The sequence below is a fragment of the Lissotriton helveticus genome, chromosome 1_2 (genome assembly GCF_964261635.1).
Source record: "Lissotriton helveticus chromosome 1_2, aLisHel1.1, whole genome shotgun sequence".
In the NCBI taxonomy this organism is placed as follows: Eukaryota; Metazoa; Chordata; class Amphibia; order Caudata; family Salamandridae; genus Lissotriton; species Lissotriton helveticus.
This window is the reverse complement of record NC_136058.1, coordinates 229,665,372-229,688,891: the sequence shown is the minus strand read 5'-3', so window position 1 is coordinate 229,688,891 and position 23,520 is coordinate 229,665,372.

The window sequence follows — 23,520 nt, the reverse complement described above, 5'->3', positions numbered from 1 at the left end:
ACACCGTGTAATTTACCATCAACAACATTGGATCCAGAATGGATACAATGGGTGAATTCAATTACAACGGACAAAGTATACTACTACTTTGATCCAGAACTAGAAGAATTAAAAAATCTAAAATATGAAAAGACGTATCCTCTGCCAATCGACATTCTGCCTCTACGACATTACGCCTGTGTAATCTATACAGACGGACATGCTCAACCCTCCGTTTGGGGAGAACATGCATACAATCCCACATGTGAGATCACAAAAGAAGTGTGGCGCGGAGGTATATTAAAACCTCTATTAACAAAATCACACTCAGTAGAAACTAATTCAGAACTACAAACTGAAATAATAGCTTTGAAAATGGCGCTAGATAATGCGGATCGCGAATTCCCGACGCTTATAGTGTCAGATTCATATTTCTGCGTCAAAGCATATAACAAGGATTTGCAGACATGGATTCAGAACGGTTACAAAGATGACACAGATGCACCAATAAAGCAGAGGCTTCTCTGGGAACAAGTAGCTCTTTTGAAAAAAGAACTACCAAAGACTCACGTGACTCACTCACTGAGTCATCAACGTGATGGCGTTCACGTTGTAGGGAATTCATTGGCTGAAACAGCCGCAGCGGCAGCCACTAAATCGGCTCCCGTAGATCGAAAAAAGCGTACATTAAAATACATTGACGGTGAAACAATGCTGGCGGTAAAAACGTCATCAAAAGGCGACTGCTCAGCGTTACCGATCAACTATCCACTCAATTATACATACATAATCGATGCAAACTCCGTCCCTTTTGCTCGAATCCCTGGAGTGGGGGATAGAGTGATTCCAAACATGGACAGGAGACACTTGTTAATCGCAGACGCACACATGGGCGAGGGTCACAGACACCTTAAATTAAAAGATTCTCTGGAAGAATTACAATCACGGTACTGGTGGCCAGGCATGAGCCTGCACTACACCATGTTTGTAAAAAACTGCCCAAACTGCAACAGAGATCGCAGTGGGGAGAGAAGCAGTTTAATACCTCGTCGTATCAAGGCAGATAATATTACCAGCAAAAAGAATGGCTTGCGATTAACATATACAGGCTAGTTTCCACTTATAATGTAGATCACCAGCACTCGGCTGACGTCCGGACTATTATACAAGATTTGCAAGTCTAAATGGCATATACGCTAAGAGCATGCTACGTTCGACCATTTCTTTCACTCAGGCAAACCAGTCTGGGGGGAAAACATGGCCAAATGAGCACAGCCCAGCGGGAATCTTCTCACTTCCTTCCTGAGGGTATGGGACGGTGTAAAGAAAAAACCAAGGCAGAAAGCAATCTATAATAGAAAGGATATTAGGTTCGGGAGCTGGGTGGGTCAAACATCTAATAAGTGTCCAACGTAGTCTAAATAACTTGCCAAGAAATTCTCTGAAGGGATTCAGTCCGTACGAATTATTATTCGGAACTAGGATGTTGATCTCTGACCTTGATAGTCAGACTTCAGTGGTAATAGAAAAAACCTTTGATGTCAAAGACCGTTTGGCTATTTTGCAGGACTTAAACAAAACAAGAAAAGACCTGAGCAACATACAGTTGAAACAACAGCCAACGACCACTGAAGATTCACCACCTGTCCCAGCAAGACCTGTCTGGATTCCAAAAGTCGGGGATCTAGTCAGGGAGAAGATCGCGGTAAAGAAGGAATTTGGGCCTTCTTACAGAAAAGCAGTTCCTGTCTTGTCTGTCAACGGGACAAGATCAGTTGTACTACCGCCACTTGCTGGAAAAAAGGAGAACCGAGTTGTATCCATCGACCTGGTAAAACCACAACATGTGGCCGATAACAAACAGTAGGCCGAGTGGACTCCCGATAAGTATCAGAACTCCAAGGTTTGCTACCAGTACAGAGGTCCTAACAAAGAGGCTCATCACATTCGAAACGCCTAAAGAAGAACAACAAGGACTATGCAACAATGCAATAGAACTCAGACCTCTGAAAACCCAAATAAAGACATTTAGCAGAGACACACCAATCTACAATGAAGTTCCAAGTGAAAATGCAAGAAACAAAAATCCTGAACCAATTGGAACAATTGACAGAACTGCATCTGGTTACTTCATCAACTTCGATGATTCCTCTGAAGGTTTCAGCGAACAAAAGACACATCCATCATCAAAATCCTTTAAAGACAAAGCTAAGGAACTTTTGAAACAACTGAAAGAAACATATCTGGTTACTCCATGGATTGAATTTTGGGTGGGTTTTGGTGCATTTATCCTCATACTTTGGCTCATCATGGTATTTACCTTGGGACGCTTCATTGAGGGAAAATATGCTAAAATGGACACAGCAAGTCAGAACATCAACTTGGTCCTCAAACCACACACATCTTCACACGTCGAGAAACGAGAACTTTCTTCAGAACTTTCTTCAGCCAACTTCACAGCAATTCCAATACCTGGTGGGGTAGCCTGGGACAACACTGACTATGAAATTTATGGTCCGGTCGAGATCCTGAAATATCCACACCAAATCAAGATCTCCTTGAGTGACTTTGCAAAACCAAACTCATTTGCTGATGATTGGGACTTTGAAAGTATAAACAATATGATGTCTGACTTAGTAATGTCTGCTAAATTTACAAAACATGATTATTTGCAAGGTTCTACAAATTATGATAGTATGTATTGCTATAACCATTATGGTAACCATTTCTTGCATAAATCTGCACAACCTAGAAATGTTTTAAATTATAATCAATGGGAACATTGTGCTACACCTCCAAAAGGGAGCTCTAGAACCGTTTATGACAAATATTCATACTTTCGAGGTTTTAACACTAGTAATGCTGAAACATTTTATTACAAATTGTCAAACAAGACAGGGATGAAAACCATGATAACCAACACAAAATTGATTTATTCTGATTCGTTCTTTGAAAAAATGAATACTTTTGGATTTGATTATTGGGACAAAAATGTTGATTTGAAAAGTGTTTGGGGTACAAAAGAATGGCAAGTACAGGGTTTAGAAGCTTTGTTTAGAGCCTGCATGATCCCAGAACAAATGATATTTTTAAATGACACTGTTCAACAAACCACCTGTCTTGGCTTAGCCAAAATCAAAGATTTAAATAACCTGTCTATTCCAAAGCCAACAATGTTTAGCAATAGCTCTGAAACAGATGAAGAAATAGACATAAACCATATACTTAACCAAAACAGAACACATCCTGATTGGAAACAATGGTTGATCTGGCCCACAGATACAAATAACTGTCAAGATAGATTCCTGAATAAAACACAGGGTTTCAAAATGACCAGGCCAGACCCTAGATATCCCCAAAGACATCACCCAGGGATAATAACAACCTACAGTGTGGGCAAATTATGCCTTCAATGGCTACAAACTTCCACACTGCCTGAAATTAAGCAACACCTAACTTTACTTACTGATGGTGCTGACTTGCGTGATTTCATACTGGGACCACGCAAACAGCGTCAAAAGCGTTTCATAGCAGCCTCTGTATATGCAGCATACAATGAGGCCTGGAAGGTTACTCAAATTGAAACAGCAGAAAGAATACGGGAAATTGACCGTATTAATTTGGAAAAATCACTTTCTGTAGTGGACAATGGGTTAATGACTCTGTCCTCCAGAATTTTTTCATTGGACAGCATTGTGTCTTCAGCAATCGATATATTATCGCAAGACTTACTGTTATTACAACATGGACAGTCACAATTGCGTTCCATTGTACAGCTTGGCTGGACGTTACAAAATCTTCGTTCAGGCTATGTGCCTTGGCGTTTAATCAACACAACGTCACTATTCCAAATCTTTAACCTTACTGATAGACAAATCGGTATGGCGCAGAAGGGTGCTGATTATACAATCTTGAGCATTGAAAAACTAGAAAGATTACCAATGACAATGTCAGAACGACCTGTCAGTGAATGGATAATCCACGGAATCATAAATATTCCAATCTCAACCTTCAGGTTTCAATACTGCCAAAAATATATACAGGCTGGCATGTACGAGAAATTGGGAAAGGGGTACCTTAAAACAACTTGGAACCTGCCCTATTCACATGCATGTGTCAGTAACAAAGGACAGAAAGTGTTTCTTAGTGGCAACAATTGTGCTATGTCACTAAGCGGCACGCTTCTGTGTAACGGTATTAGTTTGCACGGAGCCTGTGAAGGGAATTCATACAACCTTTCATGTCACCAGCAAGGCGCACCTGCAACGGAAATAGAACCATTCTTTCAAAGACTCTATAATGGGAGTTACATTCTTATTGTAGACCGCAGATGTTGTAGTCTTATGCCCGGGACTCCTTATCTCGTCACTACGACGGCGAAGGTCAAGTGCTGTGGACGATCTTTGTTCCCCACCTCCTTTCCAGACAGGGAGGCAAGGGCATGGCCCGGTTTGAAAATTACTTCTATTCGAATAGATACTTTAAGCAGAATGAAAACAGTGCTTCTTCAGACGCCTACAAGGCTCACGTCATCTAAAGAAACGTATGATCTACAAGTCGCAAGGACGACTGCAGAGATACATACATTATTATCAACTAATTCCCCCGTACATTTCGCGGAAATCCTGAGCGAAATCTTAAATATTTCTGATACCACTGGGGTCTCAAAGGTATTTAAGACAGTATTTTCGATGGCATTAACACCATTCAAAGCCATACTGGGTATTTTTCCAGATTTCGTCCATTCGATTTTTGGCGGACTTCCCCTGATCCTGGGACTAATTGCAGGAATCCTATTCCTAGTCCTTATTTTCCGTTATGGCAACCCATGTCACAGATCAAACTCTCGCGACAATGGAAGATACGATCCTAGCCATTGGATACCGGGACCGGATATCAAAAATCCTGGGACTCTCCCGGCTTAGAGACCTAAACATGACTTGGTTTCTATCATTTCGACCAATGTGGCAAAGGTGTGTTTTACCTGTACTAAGGTGTCTGCTATGCGGAGAAGAATGCGTGTTAGACACCTGTCTGACGCTACAATCGGATGCGCCGGTGGATGCAGATACACTGTTGGTTCCTACCAAGGTTCACGCACTGTGCTGCCATCAAAGGCTGCCAATTCTGATGACGGCATTCCTGGAATCTTCACCACTACGATTGAAGGGTAGTGAAGTTCGAGATGAAAGCAGCATCGAACAGGTACGACCTTCTGTCAGCAATGCAAATCAGAATGTCAATGGAGACAATCATGCGCACGAATGCATGGTTACCCCTATTTCCGACTTAGTGGAACTTTCCCATGAAGCTGTTGACAGTTTTTTCGAAAGCCTGAATGATATGATGTTCTCTCCGGAACAGAAATAGAGACTTTTGAGTAAACTCGCACACGGCGTTCCCTGAATTCGGCCTTCAACTTTAAAAATAAAGTCACATGAACAATTACAATCCAGTTCACGGACAGCAACTTTTTTCAGCAAGCCCCTTAAAATATTTTTCTATATATTTTTTCCCCGGGACACTGATCTTCTGCTTAAAGTAAGAAACTATTCCTAGAGAACTAAGATTTCTATTTTTAGATACTTTATATAGACTTTAGCTGCCCGCTGGTATGTTCACAAATATTTTATTATGTGATGAAATGGTCTCGACCTTCCTTTCTGTATAGCTATATTAAGAGCCATTTCATGTGTATTTCTCATATACCAAAAAGCAATAATGCATAACAATGCGTGTTTAATTTTGCATTTAATTCATAGCTTAAGTGCATACAATATATATGACTGCAATTTTTCAGTATATTTGAAAATTTCAAAATGCATTTATGTATTTTGGGGTGGTAAGGTATACACTATACTCTATAGTATGTTGTACTATGTTATACTATGCATAGATTAGTAGATATGACCATAGTTAGCGTGGAGTGGGTGTCGTGTATTTCTATAGGTTCTGAATCGATCCCCCTATTCCTGACCCTATTCTGGTTAAACTACCTAGCTAGTTAACTAATAGTCAGCCCATGAGGCAAGAAAACCCCCATGATGCAGATACCGTTATCTGACGCAGTCACACTACGGCACAGGAACGTGTTATCTGATTAGGTCATAACGCTTGAGATCTAATTAGACAAGCGACATTCCTCCAGCCCCTGATAAGGCATACGACGTTCTCATAACAAATCAAACCTATGACAACCTGGATAATCCGTGCGGCCATTGTTTTGATTTCACAGAGAACTTTAGTAAAGAATGTGCTAACGAGCAAGTCGTATGACATCTTTATTGACGTACCTATGTCCATCCTTACGTCAATCCCGGCACCTTTAAGGTATAAATATTGCCGACCTTGCCCTATGCAAACACACGCGTGGTGACAAGACGGAGCAGCCATACTTGCCGAAGCCGAGAGCAGAAGCAGACCCCGCTGGCAGCAGCCCCGCCTTCCTGACGCGCTGAGAGACGCGCTGCTATCTCAAGCCGAGAGACCCAGCACCGGCGCTTCCGGGTAGCCCTCGCAGGCAGCCTGGAATATCGAGAGCAGAGAAAGAGATACCATTCCTCATTCATCCTAAATTCCAGGTACAGAACTGAATAACCCCTCACAGAGAATTCTTTAGTTATTCACTTGGCAAAAACAAACTTAACTTAAACTGTAACTTTCTATTCCCGCCCACGCATTAGACTTAGGTCAGGTACACGGGGTAGGCGTATTTAGAAACACCAGTTGAGTACGTTTAGTCAAATGTATATGTGTATGTAAATATATTTTAATCATTTTAAACATCATATGGCTCAGAAACCATATCAATGTTTTTACAGTATTATTTTATACTATTGCTTCTAATGTATGCACTTTACTTAACTATAAGTATTGCAATAATATCGATCCATTTCTCTTGTACGAGAAAAGAGACTGATCAATAAATAACATCTTTTATTGAACACGCCCGTCTCTTCCTTTTCTCTACATTCTGATGAGACTAAGAATGCACGTACTGACTGAGTAAAATAATTGCCTTGTGCTCACACGACTCTTGAGATTGACTCTTGATTAGGGGAGAGCAAAGTTGTCATGTTCTATGGTTGTCAGAAACTAAATCCCTTCTTGTCTAATCAGGGAAGTTAATCCTTCCTTGAACATTCGAGAAAGTTTCTAGCGAACTCTGAGCTTAGCTGGCAAACCCAAAAATTAAGTCTAGTATCGACAGTAGTAGACCTAGTTAACGTCTGGCCTAGGCCTTTACTGCTGTAGGTACTATTCCAATGCGCAGAGCCTATTGGGAAAATAGGAGCTACACTACACTACTTGAGTGCATCCACAGCATCACAAAGCTGTGGCAACAGCATCGTGTGAGAGGCACAAAGGACTTGTGATTCAGCACTGTGCTTTATTTGTTTTGATACGTCATCAGATCAGTATTTTTGAGGTTGTGTTACATGACGATTGTGACAGTGGTGCACTCCATTGTCTGTCTCCAGGGGCTCAGTTTCTGTAAGGGATGTGTGTGACAGGCCATGCTAGTAGTTTGGGTGTGATTGGCAAGTGGGCGTCCATCGTGGTGTGTTTGTCCCCCCCATGAAGCATGCTGCCATGATAGTGGTTGTGAGTTCCTGTGCAGGATATCTGACCTTGTCCTGGTGTTAGTGTTTGCACTGGACACAGGAGGTCCTTGTGTTGCCTACACCAGGGCCCAGTGTCAGCTATCTTGTCAGTACTTTCACACTCCCTGTGCATTGAGCATGGTGCATGGGTGTGTACCTGGGCCATATGGGTTGAGTGCAGCCTCCTACCCTACACCTTGAACCCTCTCACCCTCCCCCTTGCAGCCTTCTGCCACTCCCCTTGCACCCTCCCTACTGTTTGGCACTGCTGGTATTCATGGCCATACCCCCAACCCCCCCTACTGTTTGGCACTGCTGGGAGTCATGGCCACACACCTCCACACCCCTCCTACTGTTAGGCACTGCTAGGAGTCATGGCCACACACCCCCACACACCCCATACTGTTTGGCACTGCTGGGCCATATGGGTTGAGTGCAGCCTCCTACCCTACACCTTGAACCCTCTCACCCTCCCCCTTGCAGCCTTCTGCCACTCCCATTGCACCCTCTCTACTGTTTTGTACTGCTGGGAGTCATGGCCACACCCCCCAAACCCCCCTACTGTTTGGCACTGCTGGGAGTCATGGCCACACACCTCCACACCCCTCCTACTGTTAGGCACCGCTAGGAGTCATGGCCACACCCCCTCACCCCCCTACTGTTTGGCACTTCTGGGAGTCATGGCCACACCCCCCCACACACCCCATACTGTTTGGCACTGCTGGGAGTCATGGCCACACACCCCCACCCCCGCCCTACTGTTAGGCACTGCTGGGAGTCATGGCCACACACCCCCACACCCTCCCTACTGTTAGGCACTGCTGGGAGTCATGGCCACACACCCCCACACCCCCCCTACTGTTAGGCACTGCTGGGAGTCATGGCCACACACACCCATACCCCCCATACTGTTAGGCACTGCTGTGAGTCCCCCCATGTTACATGAGTTGTTTGTATACTCACCAGGCTCAATGGCTCCTTCGATTCCGTGAACTCCCACTGGTGGTAGCAGGGCCATGACTTTCTCCTCCCAGGGATGGTATTGTGCAGGTCTGCGGGGAGGCCCACCTCCAGTGTGATGAGCGTTGGTGTAGTCCTCATCCATCTTGCGCTTGACCATCCTCCGCAGATCATACCACCTGTTCTGGCAAACCGCCCTGGTGTGCCTGATGGGTGCAACAGCTGTGGAAAGACTCTGATAACTTCATCTGTAAGGATCTCCATCTCCGGGTTAGTGAACTTTGGATTCTTTGGTGTGGTCATGGTGTGGGGTGTATGTGATTGGGGCGGTGATGGTGTGTATGGATAAGGGTGTGTGGGTCTGATTGTGAAGGGGGTGGTGTGTGTGAATGAGATAGGGTGTATGTGTGAAGGTGTATGGCTGCAGTTGTTGGTGTGCTGTCAGTGTCTTGCCCAAATAGGTATGTTGCAAAGGATGATGGGTTGTATGTGTGGGCCCTTTTATTGGTCCTTTTTGGGTGTGGCTTATTTTGCAATTTTTTTGTGGATGTGTAATAAGGGGCGGTTGTTACTTGGGCCCTCTGTTTGCCTGTTTGGAAGTGGCCAGGACATTGTTTTCCTATGGTGTGTAGACTGTAGACTTGTTTTGTGGGGTGTGTGAGTCGTATTTGTTGGTGCGGCTGGCAGTTACGGTCGTTTATCGGGCCCGGGGTACGTGTACGCTTGATTGTGGGGTGTGCGAGTCATATTTGTGGGTGCGGCTGGCAGTTACAGATGTTTATCGGGCCCGGGGTACGTGTACGCTTGATTGTGGGGTGTGCGAGTCGTATTTGTGGGTGCGGCTGGCTGTCACGGTCGTTTATCGGGCCCGGGGTACATGTACGCTTGATTGTGGGGTGTGCGAGTCGTATTTGAACGTGCGGCTGGCTGTCACAGTCGTTTTTCGGGCCCAGGGTACGAGTACGCTGGATTGTGGGGTATGCGAGTCGTATTTGTTGGTGCGGCTGGCAGTTACAGTTGTTTATCGGGCCCGGGGTACGTGTACGCTTGATTGTGGGATGTGCGAGTCGTATTTCTTGGTGCGGCTGGCAGTTACGGTTGTTTATCGGGCCCGGGGTACGTGTACGCTTGATTGTGGGGTGTGCGAGTCGTATTTGTTCGTGCGGCTGGCTGTCACGGTCGTTTTACGGGCCCGGGGTATGAGTACGCTTGATTGTGGGGTGTGCGAGTCGTATTTGTTCGTGCGGCTGGCAGTTACGGTCGTTTATCGGGCCTGGGGTACGTGTGCGCTTGATTGTGGGGTGTGCGAGACGTATTTGTTGGTGTGGCTCGCTCATACGCAATGTTTTCCGTACGAATCGTGCTTTTGCGGGACTAAGTTTGCCCGTACAAATCGCGTACTTGGTCCCTGGTCCGGATCGTACTTGTTAGTTCGTACGGCATGTTTACAAATCGTACGGTTGGAGTTCCGACGACATTTCATACGGGTCTTCGATTGTGGTTCGTACGGTTCGCTGATATTTGTACGTATTTTCGGATTTCGTATCGTACTACGCAATTCGGACGGACTTTTTTAATTCGTACGGAAACGGCTACGAATACGAATCGTACGAGGGTTTTTTATCCCTAATCGGAATCGGCCCCAATATGTACAATTCCGGCGGGAACATATCCGGTAGAAGCATCTCATAGACAATGCACTTAATGTATCTACTTACCCGGTCACCTAAGACAAACTTAACACCTACTAAAGAAGACACTATGAATAGTACAATAAAACCATTACACTTCATCAGGCTATAAAATGAATATGCTATTAGAGCAAGGTAAGGTGCATGAAACCGGAGATAGTGACAAAAATCAAGCAAGTTAATCACAACTCGCCCTAAGCCTGATAGCAGATTTAAAAAAAATTAACACATAGAAAACGATGTGACCCGTCACCATCTAGAGAAATATAAAAGCAGGCCGTACTTTTCTAAAATTGGCCTGTTTCAAAATGGGGATTAAGAAAGATTTCCTGGGAGTATCATAAATGGGCAAAACATTGTGAAATTAACCATGTCCAGCGGAGATATACCATCCCAGCTGCAGGACGGGAGAGATTGCCCTTTATTCTGCCCCCTGGGATGGACGAGAAGATAAAAAAGATCAAACCGGAACCTCATCAGAAGGAAGCGGCCATATGAGTTTGTGAACCCCAGCAGGTACGGCTCTGCAGTCACAGTTGTCCATAACATGACGAAGCGACGTACGCTGGGCTTCACAAGCTCCCTCTCCTCCCTTACCATGATCTGGCATGTGATAAACACCATCTTATTTAGGGCTAAATCTTCTCTGAGCGTTGAATCAGGGTTTGAAAAAAAGATTGCCTCTTCCCAGACTCATGAGGCTCCTTTCTATGTATTTGAGCCATTGTACCCTGGATGCATAATCAAGAGCCAGATAGTCTTTAAGGGTTGTTTTATGTAGAACGGTCCCCTCCCAGACCCAGAGTTTTAGCCACAGAGACACCGGATGAAAGTCTATCAAATCAGTGATGTAGGGCATACCCAGCTCCTCATGGGCAGTGAAAGAGGGGATACCCTGGGGAACTGATAACAGACGTCTCAGGAATACATTTTCCACGATTTGGATATCGTTAGTATCAGCATATCCCCAGATTTCACTGCCATAGAGAGCCTTTGAGATTCACTTACCCTATAAAGTTCAAGAAGCGCCCCCACAGGTCTTTTCCCCAGTCTAGTGGCGAAATAAAAAATTGCTGCAGTCTCTCTGTTGAGGTCATTTCTCTTGCATGTGAGTTGGGGCCCCCATTTCATTTTTTCGCCCAGGAGTACCCCCAAGTAGGAGAACACACTCGACTTAGGGATCGGGGTAAGTCCTAACTTGAAGATATATGGTCTGCTAGGCCGAGTCCCTATTTGCAGGATGTATGATTTTGAGTTATTAATCATCAGGTGCAGGTCTCCCATAACCTGTGAAAAGGTGATTCAAAGGTTTTGCAGATCCCTTTCAGTCCTTGCCATCAGGATGGCGTCATCTGTGTATAACAGGACCGGGAGGCCCCGCCGTCCTGCCTGGGGGAAGTCTGCCTTGGTCTCCAAGAGGGTTTTCTCAAGGTTGTTGATATAAAGGTTGAATAAAAATGGTGCCGAAATACAAATCTGACAGACTCCACCCCTAACGTGGAATGAGCGTGATACAGTCAAGCCGGTCGAGTAATGCACAACCGCCTTGGTGTCTGGATGAAAGGCATATAGGAAGGAGGCTATGTCCATGTTCACCCCTAAGGAAGAAAGGATCTGCCAAAATGTACCTCTATTCACGCAGTCAAATGCGGAAGACAGGTCCATAAAGGCCAATAAAATGGTCCCAGGGCGGGCTACCGTGTACTTATTTATTATCATGAAAAGGCTTAAACATTGATCAATTGTGGAGCGGCCAGAACGGTAGCCATATTGAGCCTCTGACAAAATGTTATTGTCAAGGGCCCAAGACGATAACCTTCCAAACAGTATCCGCCCAAACAATTTGACCACAGAGCCTAACGGGGATATGGGTCTCTAACAGAGGGTACTGTCCCTGTTCCCCTTTTTGAATTCCAAGACAATTATGGAGGTGGCCCAGGAGGGAGGGGTGCCAGACAACGCTGCCGCGTTAATTACAAAAAAAACAATGTCTGAACAGGAATATCACGTTGAAGGGCGGTTCAACAAAGAAAAAATCAACCACGTTAATTACTGCAGTTAGCAATGGAGCCCATAGAGTTGAGAGGAATTCGGTCAGGTCCCGGGGACTTGTTGTGTGTCATACCAGTAATACCTTGCCTCACTTCATCCTCCATTACAGATAGAATAGTGGTTTCCCCACCTTTCTCAGATGGTGGTGACAGGGGCAAAGCTCCTTTAAACATGCCCTCAAAGTGGCTAACCCAATCGTTCTCTGTAATGTATGCGTCACGACATTTGCAGCCTCTACTCCCAGAAAGAAGCTATTAATAATGCTCCAAAACTTGGCACTACACTTGATAGTTGTTGCTTTCATGAGCTTAGCCCAAGCTTCTTCTTTGAGAGCTTCCTTGCGGTTACTAAGGGCTGGCTTACACTGCTTCTTTCATATTTTAACTAGGGAGCTGTTCCGGGGGATGGCATGCAGCCCTAATCTAAGCCTCCTAGCAGCAAGCAAGCATTTTGGGTCAAACCATCTGAGTGCCCTTTCCTGTTGAACTCTGGGTGCAGGGACATTTGATAACTCAGCAACAGACTTGGTGATGGATTCATAGGCATGGATGATGGAATCATCCGACTCTACCTCTGCATTCCAGCAAATCAGAAACTCACTCTGGCACGTCTCCAAGAGGAACTCATGCAGGGAGCCTGAGGGAATCTCTGCCCATTTGAGCCTTCTTCCTCCATCCGTGGGCCAAAATACCCCTCCTCCACTGCTACGCCTTCTCAGATCTAATATAGGCCAGTTGACTTTAATACACAGTGGTTTGTGGTCACTGTGGTTACTGGCTATTACTAAAAAGTCAAAAATCTGATAAAAAAGAGAAGTAGAGACTAATTAGATTCCTCCTATCGGGTTCCAATTTTCCCATAGTGGTTGCAAATCCAGGTCACAGACTAGGAAATGTAGTTTATCCTCCTGTGTACTATGTTCAAAATGCTCACCCGCTGCACGTTGGCAGGAGGAACCCTTGATATCCCCAAAACCCTGCTGCCTTAAGTCCCCACAAGGGTGCATGTTGAAATCCCCTAACAGGACTATATTACCAGTCTTACGTGTCTTACGTGGGGAGGTCATAAAATTAATCAAGAATGTACCTATATATATATTTCACCAAGGTACGTATAAGTGGAGTTAGGTGTACAAAATCTATACTTACCTTTCGATATTTTTTACTCAATATTTTGCCCTCAATATTTGGATTTTATATTCAGGGTCCACACCGACTCAAATGTTATTCCTAGCAATTCACAGGACAAAGAAGGAAATACAAGGGTGTCTGTCCCTCTTTCTATGTACAAGGAAATGTATCCATTTATTAATGTATTTAACAGTTTTATATGGCGCATTAGCACAGGGAGGTAGAGGAGCTCTTTACATATCAACAGCAACAGTGATATACCAGTTGTACAAGAATCAGAGTAACAAAGGCATAAGAAAAACGGGACTGGGATGAGAAGGAAGGGACAAGGGTGAGAAAAGAGTATGGGGAAGAAGGAAAGCAACAAGGGAGGATTGTACAACAAACTAGGGAAAAGAACATGGGTGAAACACGCAAACAAAGAAATGGGGAGGAGAAGGAGAGAAGAGAGCAAGCAGGAGTGGTGGCAACTGGGTTTCTGACCTCGTTTGAAGGTTACCAACTGCCATTGGTAATCTTTAACCATTTGCACAGTAGAAAGTGTACAATCTTCCATTGTGAGAAGATTGACAGCTGTGATCATTGGCAGGAGCCCAGACAGTGGCCAAATAGACCACTGAATGTTCCACACAATGTGTTACTTAAGTATTGCAACTCCTGTCCAACTAAGGCCTCCATCTCTGTATTCATAGTTGGTTGCATGGATTTGCTAAATGTACTGCCTTGTGAAGAATGTTGGGGTTGAATTTCTGGAAATCCTTGCAACAATACTGTTTGTGCTCTGTAAGATAGACATATTTGACAAAGCACAAGCAATTGTCCGTCACAACACATAGATACAATGCAGCCTATTCAATGATACACCTGGCTCCTAATTTTAAATGTGTTTTTTCCCACATTGAAATACTTCCCATGCTTCTTCAAATTTGGCTGAGAAAGTAGCTATCAAAACAGGAAATGTATGTGATTGATCACACAATTTATTCCAATGTTGAAGTCACTATATTTGCCTGTGATCATTTTCAGGGAAGACAGGGATCTTGGTATTCCAAAGTAAAGATGTATTTGCCAAATGTCCTGAATTTGAGATCCCGATATAGTCACATCAAAGTATTGCCTCAAGATCTCCTTTATCCCAGACCTTTTCATGAACCTTACACATCGGACGCTGCCTCCCTAAACATTGTCCAAAGCCCAGATAAAGGGCTGTATGGATCTACTGTAACGCCTGGCAGTAGTCCTATTCCTACTCTAGACACTGTAACGTCCCCGACTGCCCCAGTGCTCCCCGCGGCTTTTTCAGCCCCATTGGCCCCTTTACCCCCAATAACCTCCCTATTACCACGGTACCAGCACCCACTCAATCCCCCCCTTGTTCCCCAGGTCTTAGGTTTGCCAGTTGGAATATTGCAGGGTGGAGTAGGCAATCGGCATCCCTAGGGTGGAGTGAGATTCTCACCGACTTTGACATTTTATGCCTGCAAGAGACCTGGGCAACTTTTGATATCAAATATGATGGGTTTGTGTCTTATAATAACCAAGCTGTAAGGGCAGGTATGGGTAGGGCTAAAGGCGGGTTAGTGATCCTAACATCAGTAAAACTCCCAGTATGTTTGATCTCTTATCACCCTGTGGGACACCACTCGCAAATCCTAATACTAGAACATGTAAAGGGCCATGTAATAGTGGTAATTAACCACTACAATAACCTGTTCGATGCCTCAGATACTTCAGTGGTGGAGGAGTTGGGTCTTGCTCTGAGGAACTTACGAAATTATATCAATAAACCATCAGATATCATATGGGGTGGGGATTTTAACCTTCGTACTTGTCCCTATTCTTTTACTAGAATCTGTGGATATGATGGGGACAACGGGGAAAACAGGGCACATTTTGTTCATTCACCTTAAGGTGATTCCCTTAATTCCCTGGTGTTAAGCATGGACCTTATGATCCACCCACCGGCCGTGGATGCTGATGGCAAACCCGCTCCAACTTTTATAGGACCCAATTCGGCCTCTGTTATTGATCACCTATTGGTTTCTATGCATCTTACTCTTCATTGTACGGTTCCCGTTGTCACTGATCTTGGAGGTAGCGATCACCGTGCCATCACCACGTTTATTTCTGCATGGGGGTCCCTAGTTAATAATGATTATTTGGTAATAGAAGATGTTACCCCCTGTAGACAAAATGGTATCCGTATAAAGTGGAGCCTGGATAACTCCGAAAAGTTGCAAGCCAAAATTTTAAAAGAGGGGTTTGCCGAAATCCACAGTTGTTTAGACCCAGAGGCCCTCCAGGGGAGCATTATAACCAATTTTGTGGCACTAGGTATTGCTATAAAAAGGTGTCTCACCATTACCAAAGCCCGATTTAAGAATCAAAATGTGGGCTGGTTTGATAGCTCGTGTACCAAATCCCTACGGGAACTAAAGCAGGCTCTAACTAAACTCCCGAGAGACAGGGAGGCTATCAAACTTCTCAGGCTTACCTACAAAAACAATCTTGTACGCAGGAAGCAGGAGCTCAGGGAACTGGCCTGGGACGATTTGAACCAAGCATCGGTACTACGGGACAGTAGGCTTTTTTGGTCCACGGTCAACAGCCCCTTCCTGGTCAACGAAGAGTTTCCAATACTGTCAGCGCAGGTCAGTGAAGCCAATTGGGTCTCCCATTTCTCTGGAATTTTTAACCCACCTAGGGGAGATTCTGTCGGCCCTCTCATTCCGACGTCTGAAACAAGGCTACCTTTGGATATTACCCTATCAGAGGTAGTCACTGCCTTAAGCAAGAGTAAAGGGGGAAAGGCACCGGGACCCGATGGGGTCCCGGTTGACCTGTATAAATCCAATCCTACTCTCTGGAGCCCACTTCTGAAGCAGGTGTTTAACGCATCAGTCCTGGAGAATACCCCACCGACCTGGAGTGAATCCATTATTATACCAATCTATAAGAAGGGAGATAGAGGTGAGGCCAAGAACTATCGCCCTATCTCCCTTCTTGATTCCTCCCTGAAGATCATGAGTAGGGTTCTCCTGATGAGGCTAGAGGAATGGGTAGAGGATAACAATATACTGGCAGAATCCCAATATGGTTTTCGCAAAGGACTGGGGACAATTGAGCAGTGCATCAACCTTGACCTCCTTATTGGGAAATACACGAGAGCGAAGCAGGGTTCCTTATTTCTGTGCTTTGCCGACCTCTCGAGCGCCTTTGACCTTGTGGACCATAATCTCCTATGGTCCACATTACTGGGTATGGGCGCCCCACCAGCAATCATTCACTTTCTGGCACGTCTTTACAACAAGTTATCGGCACAGATACGTTTTGGCCGGTCAGGCGAATGTACTGAGAAAATCAAGGTTAAGTCAGGCATAAGGCAGGGCTGTGTACTGGCCCCCCTGCTATTTTCTCTTTTCATCAACTCTATCGAATCGGAACTAAAGATAATTCAGGCTGACTCCCCACAGGTTGGTGGCCACCCCGTACCAGTTCTGCTTTATGCCGATGACACGGTGCTGCTCTCGCGCACTCCTAACGGGCTCCAGAAACTTATGAACACTTTTTATAATTTTATTAATACGAGGAAACTGAAAATTAATAACACCAAGACTTTTATCATGGTCTGTGGCAAACGGATAAAAGCTGTTACACCGTTCCATTTTAATAATCATAATATTGAGGTTGTGGACAGATTCTGCTACCTTGGAGTTACTTTAACGATAAAGGGACCTGGTCGCAGGAGATTTTAAATGTTAATGGAAGAATGGCTAAAAGCTCTTCTGGAATTTTTCGTTTTGCGGCAAAGCTAGGGAGTCGCCGCATACCAGATATGGTAGATATCTACAGGCATAGGTGTGTATCTATTGCACTGTACGGTTCTGGTATTTGGGGCCACTGCCAGCATAGGGGACTGCAAATTACTGAAAATGGGTTCCTTAGAAGACTTCTTTGTTTACCTCCCTCGGCACCCACTATACTGTGCCATAGTGAGGTTTGCCTGACCTATCTGACCGATCTGACGGGATTAAGACCGCTCATGGTATGGAGGTCAATATGGGCTAAAGACGAGACTACCTTTACCAGGCGGATTATCACTGATTGTTTGAAGCTGGATAAAGCACTCAAGATCCCCTGGCTAAGTTATGTCTCTTCCTCTTATGGCAATGTGTTTAACTTCGACATCGTCAAGGACCCTTATTGTGCCGTTACTTTATCGAAAAAGGACCTCAAAGATGCTTTTATCCAAACTAAGTCTGATTTGCGTAGGGCGAAATGTATTACTATGTCTACCTATGTATTTTATAATACTACTAAGTTGGAAGAAAAGGGCATGCCTATGTATTTAAAATTCATAACCAAGCAATCTCACCAGTTTGTTCTGACACGATTTAGACTTGGTATTGTACATAACCTAGTTGCCTTTCCAGAGATGAAATTCCATAGACATTCTCCCTGTCCTTGTGATGGCCAGACTAGGCAAAGTACTCTGCATCTTATGCTTATTTGCCCACTCTATATGCATCTTCGCCGCTTCTACCTCAGACCCATGTTTTTAAAATACTCAGTGTACACTACTGCCCAAGCCATGAAATTGTTATTTGTACTTGACTCTGCAGATATTTGTTTTTTTACTGCTACCTTTTTACTTAAAGCCATTCTGCATAGGAAAAGTCTGGTGTTTTAATACTTTGAAATGCTTTATCGCTGAGTTATTGTCTTTCACTGTAATGTTTGTACTGTGTTTTTTACTGTACGCTTTTGTGATTGTTTTTAATAATCGAATAAAGCATTGGAACTGAACTGAACTGGCTGTATGGATCAAACTCAACTTCATAGCAAGGTAGATGATTGGGATTCCGGACAATGGTGTGATACTTTGCAGCTGCAGAATTTGTTAATAAATCTTGGTCCTCAGTTGCCAAGAGCATTTATCAGGAATCCCGGGATTACTGGGTTCTCTGGTGTCTGGAACAGAATATGGATCCAATTAGTTCCTTTCCTTCTACCATTGCAATCTGCTTTCTAGACCTTCTAATCGAGGGCCCCTCATGCAAAATGTTATAAATTGGATTGCTGATTAAATAGGGTATGTGCCCAAGTCAGGGCGCAACCACAATCATAGGCAGGTTAAGTGTAAGCCAATCCTAAATTAACCTTTACTCACCCATTGATAGGTGGGCACAGAACAGTCAGGCTAACTTAGAGGCAATGTGTAAAGTATTTGTGAAACACTTCAAACAGTAAAACAGTAAAAACACTACACAAAAAGATTCCACACCAAGTTAGAGAAATAAAGCTTGATTTAATAAATGAAATAACGCTTAATTTAATAAATGAAACAAGATCAAATAATTAGAGATATGAATTTTTAAGGAATAAACTTGAAAATAGCGTTTAGAAGCAATAAGCGTCTATTTGGGATATGTGGTCGCTCTGGACCGGGGCAAAGTCAAAAGTTCAGGCCAACTACGATGAAGTGTGGGCTAAATAAAGGGGCCCACTTAGGCCCGCTTAACAAAAGTACCTTGATCCTGGTTGCGTCGCCGCAGGGGACGATGCGGGGTGCAGCCGAAGCGATGCGTCGGTTCGAGTCCTGCAACAGAAGGAGATGCATACTTTTTCTCCATGCAAAGTCAGCGATGCATCGGTTCTGAGGGTGATGCGCTCGTCCCGATTTGATGCATCAGTTCTGCTCCTGTAGCAGAGGAAGCAGCAGTTCCGAAGGCAATGCGCTGGTTCCAGAGGCGATTCGCCTGGTCCGCTACACTCAACAGGGAGGATGCGTCGGGTCTGAACCCCGCAATGGCGAAGATGCGCCCGGTTCCTAAGAGGATGCGTGTGTTGGCTAAAGAAGCACCTTAGGTCTCACTTCCAAGAGACCAGGATTGGGTGGCAACACTTGTAGGGCAGACACACAGATGGCAGAGTACAGGTGCAAATGCAGGTAAGATGGAAGTCCTTTTTGTCCCTGAGACTTCAAATCAGGAGACAAGTCAACAAGCCCTAGGAGTCATTCTGGGTTCAAGTGATACAGGTTCAGTCCTTCGCACCCAGAGAGGGGAACAGCAGCCAGGAGGACAGCTTAGCAAGGCAGGAGTCGAGCGAAGCAGTACTCCAGCAGAGTGGCAGTACTTCAGCAGCACAGCAGTTCTTTTTATAAGTAAATAAAATTTGCCAGTTGAGGACGACCCAATATTACCTTGTTTAGGGAGAAAGCGTTTTAGCAGTGGTAAAGTGCACAGAGTTCTAAATCCAGCAAAAAGGAGGTTAGAAAAATGGAGGGGGTAGGCAAAATGTTGGGAGGGAATCATTCTAAGTTAGATTTAACACAGAACATTTACTGTTTGCCACTCTGATATGTAACATCAGGTTCCTCATCTTTAGTAAATCTTATATGTTCTCCGTACAGACCTGGAAAATTTGAACGTATTATTTTTTTCCAGTGGCTTCCTTAAAGATTCACTCATTCTGTGACTCAGGTATCTTCATTACTGCATAAATGTGTTTTATATTCTGTATGGATGTCTCTTTGTGAAACTTGTATGTGCTCCTCTGCACTTTCTATGACAGTAAAGCTGGTGCATTGTGGGTATATGTTCTGATTTGTGAGGGTCCTCTTATCTCCATGTAAAACATACATGACAAGAAATGGGTCTACTGTGCATAAGACCATACAGTTTTATCGTTCTGTCTTATTAATTGCATTAGTCACACCTCCTCTTGTGTGTTTTCTGTAAATGGGGCAGCCCGATTCACAAAATGATTTGCGTTCCCCAGATCTCTTTAACTTTTAACATAATTGTACAAAAGGGCTTGGTTGGACGACTAAGTGACATTTCCTTTGAAATATGGCTAATTACAATTCAGGCATTTAAGTATAATGCTAAATATTAATTTTGCATATAAATCTATATGGAGCCCAAGCAATCAAACTCTGTAGTTCAAATATGGTAGCACATATACATGGGGAAATGGAATACAAATTCAGTCCACATGTATCAAACATGCACTTGCCCATCTGTTGATCTTCTGCAGGACACTTGTTATCCAATGAGGATGTGGCTTTGGACCGCTGTGGAAGAGCATGCAACTGCACTTGATCTAACATATTACAGAGAGCACATCAATATATGAAACACAACTGAGCATGTGTATGGAATCTTAAAGTACCCCAGTTACAACATCGCTGAGGTTTAGATATTGTTTGATCTATGTTTACACGGCCAGGATACCCCAGTTAGGGGTGACCAATAATGCTTTATGAGCAGTTAGAAAAGCTTCTTTTTGCATGATCACCCTCAAGTTTTTGTATTGATGCTGCTGTTTTTTCACTCTGAAGTTGCATTGGATCCTACCAAACAGGCCTCAGTGCTAGTGCACTGACCCATAAAATGTGTATGTCTTATTGGCTCACCCACATGTGGTATAAGTTAGCTTACTTATAAGACCCTTATATATGGCACTAGGCATACCCAGATCCAGTAAATAAACGTGTCCATTGTGGACAGCAGCACTTATTGTGCCACCACGAGTGTGACTAAGGAAAGTATGAGTCCCATCGACCATTACTGGCTGGAAGAACAGTTTCTGCACTTGTAACTCTACACTGCCATTTAAAGTAATTGTAAAACCCAAACCTTTTTTTTATATTTATAAGTCACTTCTAAGGAAGCCTGTTGGACATGACCCTTCCTAGGGGATTTCCCTAAGACATTTTGGGGGATATTCCCAAGAACGTGTGACAATTACCACAAAAATTAGCTTGGCACCTCCTCATATCGCAGTCTATCGCCGGAAAATAACACCGTGTTAACTAAGTATACACAACACGGAGGTACCATGCGATAGGCCCACGACAATGCATCAAATGTCCCCGATAAAGTCAACGCGATGCCACAAAAATGTGAAACACGAACGCAAAAGTATATGCGACGAGACCCATCGCGATGCAAAAAACTGCGAAAACCAGCGACAGGCGTGTAATTCTCACTTGTCACGCAGAAAAATGCACTATAAAAGCAACAAAAACAAAAGGGAGAAAAAAAGAAACTGTGTAGCACCATGGATGCACCCAGACTGAGTGCAGAGGCCAACGCGAACACCCCAAGCCCCATAGACCACCATCAAGGAACTTCTGTCGGGGAAGGGCAAGGAGTAAAGAAAGAGGAAGACCTGGTGCAGTCCGCAGCAAAACTAGATCAACGTCACGGAGGTGACAGAACACTACCACCAACTGACCCACAATTAGACTAACGTGAATGCAGTCAGAGTGTCCAAGAGGTCAATGGAGGAGGCCAAGAGGCGCTGGCATGATGTGAAAAGCAAAACCAATCACAAACCCGCTGCCAACAGGAAGGCAGCAATGGCAACAGGAGGTGTGAGTCCTGTGCCACAGGAGGAGTTGGAGGAAATGGAGGCCACAGTCATCACTGTGAAGATGGTGCAAGGAATTGGGAGTCCGGACACAGCTCGAGAGGACCTGACCCAACATCAACAGGGTGACTAATGACCAGGGACTGGGTGGACGGGGGAGATGGGCACAATGGCACACATGCACAATCATGTGTAGCACACTGCACACCCACAATGATCCTGGATCAAGTCCCTGATCCCCACTGCAGCAAAAACACACAGCAATAACAGCACATCCAAGCGAACAAATGGCCACACTAGTGATAAACTACGCGAAGGTGCTCCTGATCGGAGACCTGAACTACTGGTTCGATGATGCCTTTGGGGGACCTCACGCCGCTGAATTATCTGAACTTTTATCTAATCTGAACCTAGTCCAGCATCTACACGCCCCCACTCATGAAAAGGGACATATTCTGGATCACCTCTGGTCCCACAATATCTCACTTTCCACTCCGCTAATCTCCCCATGTATCCGGTCAGATCATCACCTGATACAATTTACAATTATTTCCAGTAGCCTTAAGAATTCCACCCCCTTGGCAGGGGGTGTAACCAGGAAGTGGAAATCATTAATACTTTGGAGAACTCTATACCCATCTTTTTTCGGGATGTCAACTCCATGGAGGGAAAAGTTACAGAGTGGCTACTATCAGCTAGCGATACTCATGCCCCTATAGTCAAATTCTCCCGTGCTCGCCACTCAGATGCCCACAAATGGTTCACCATCGACCTCAAAAAACAAAAACTCGAGTTGCGCCAAATCGAGAGAAAATGGAGATCAAAATACTCAATCGAAGACATGGAACAATTTTCTACTGCCCGTAGTTGACCACTAAAGCGGCTAACTTCTCTTCAAAATTACTTAACACCCAAAAAAAATCCAAAGAAATCTTCAAAATAGTAAATGACTTATGTAACGACGCCAGAACCTTGCCTTTTCAGACCCCCAGGCAACAACTTTGTAATTCCCTGAATGATTATTTTCTGAACAAAATCTCTTCCATTTAAGCTAGTCTCCCCAATACCATCAACTGGGAACTACTGGAAGATATCTCCAGTAACCAATGCATATTATATACCCTTCAGCCCATTTGTCCTAAAACAATATCAGAACCTATGACCCGTGTTAAATCGGGATCACCCAATGACTGCTGTTCTCCGCACGTATTAAAAGAGATATTTACCGTCCTGCCTTCAGAGCATGCTTCCTTTTCTTAATGAATCACTTGCCCAAGGCAAGGTTCCTAGCGCCTTTAAGTGTGCGATAGTAGTCCCCCTGATAAAAAAACCAGGGGCTGATCCTAGTAACCCTGTCAACTACCGCCCTATTTCTCTCCTCCCTTTCCTGGCAAAAATACTAGAGGCCCACGTAGCCAGGTGTGTGTCCAGCTTCATTGAACGCTCGGACTATCGAGAGCCAAACCAAGCTGGCTTCCGCCCGGCACCCTCAACAGAGGCTGTGTTCCTTGCAGTCTTGGACACTCTCTGGGCAAATGCAGATAGGGGCAACCATCAAGCTCTGGTGCTCCTGGACTTGTCGACCATATCATCGTGTTGAACCATGTCGAACAGGCGGGCCTGCGTGGACCTGCACTTGGCTGGATTGAATCCTTCCTTGCCAACCGCACTCAAGCAGTAATGCTGGGGAACCTTACCACGCCCAAGCTCACCTCTACCTGTGGG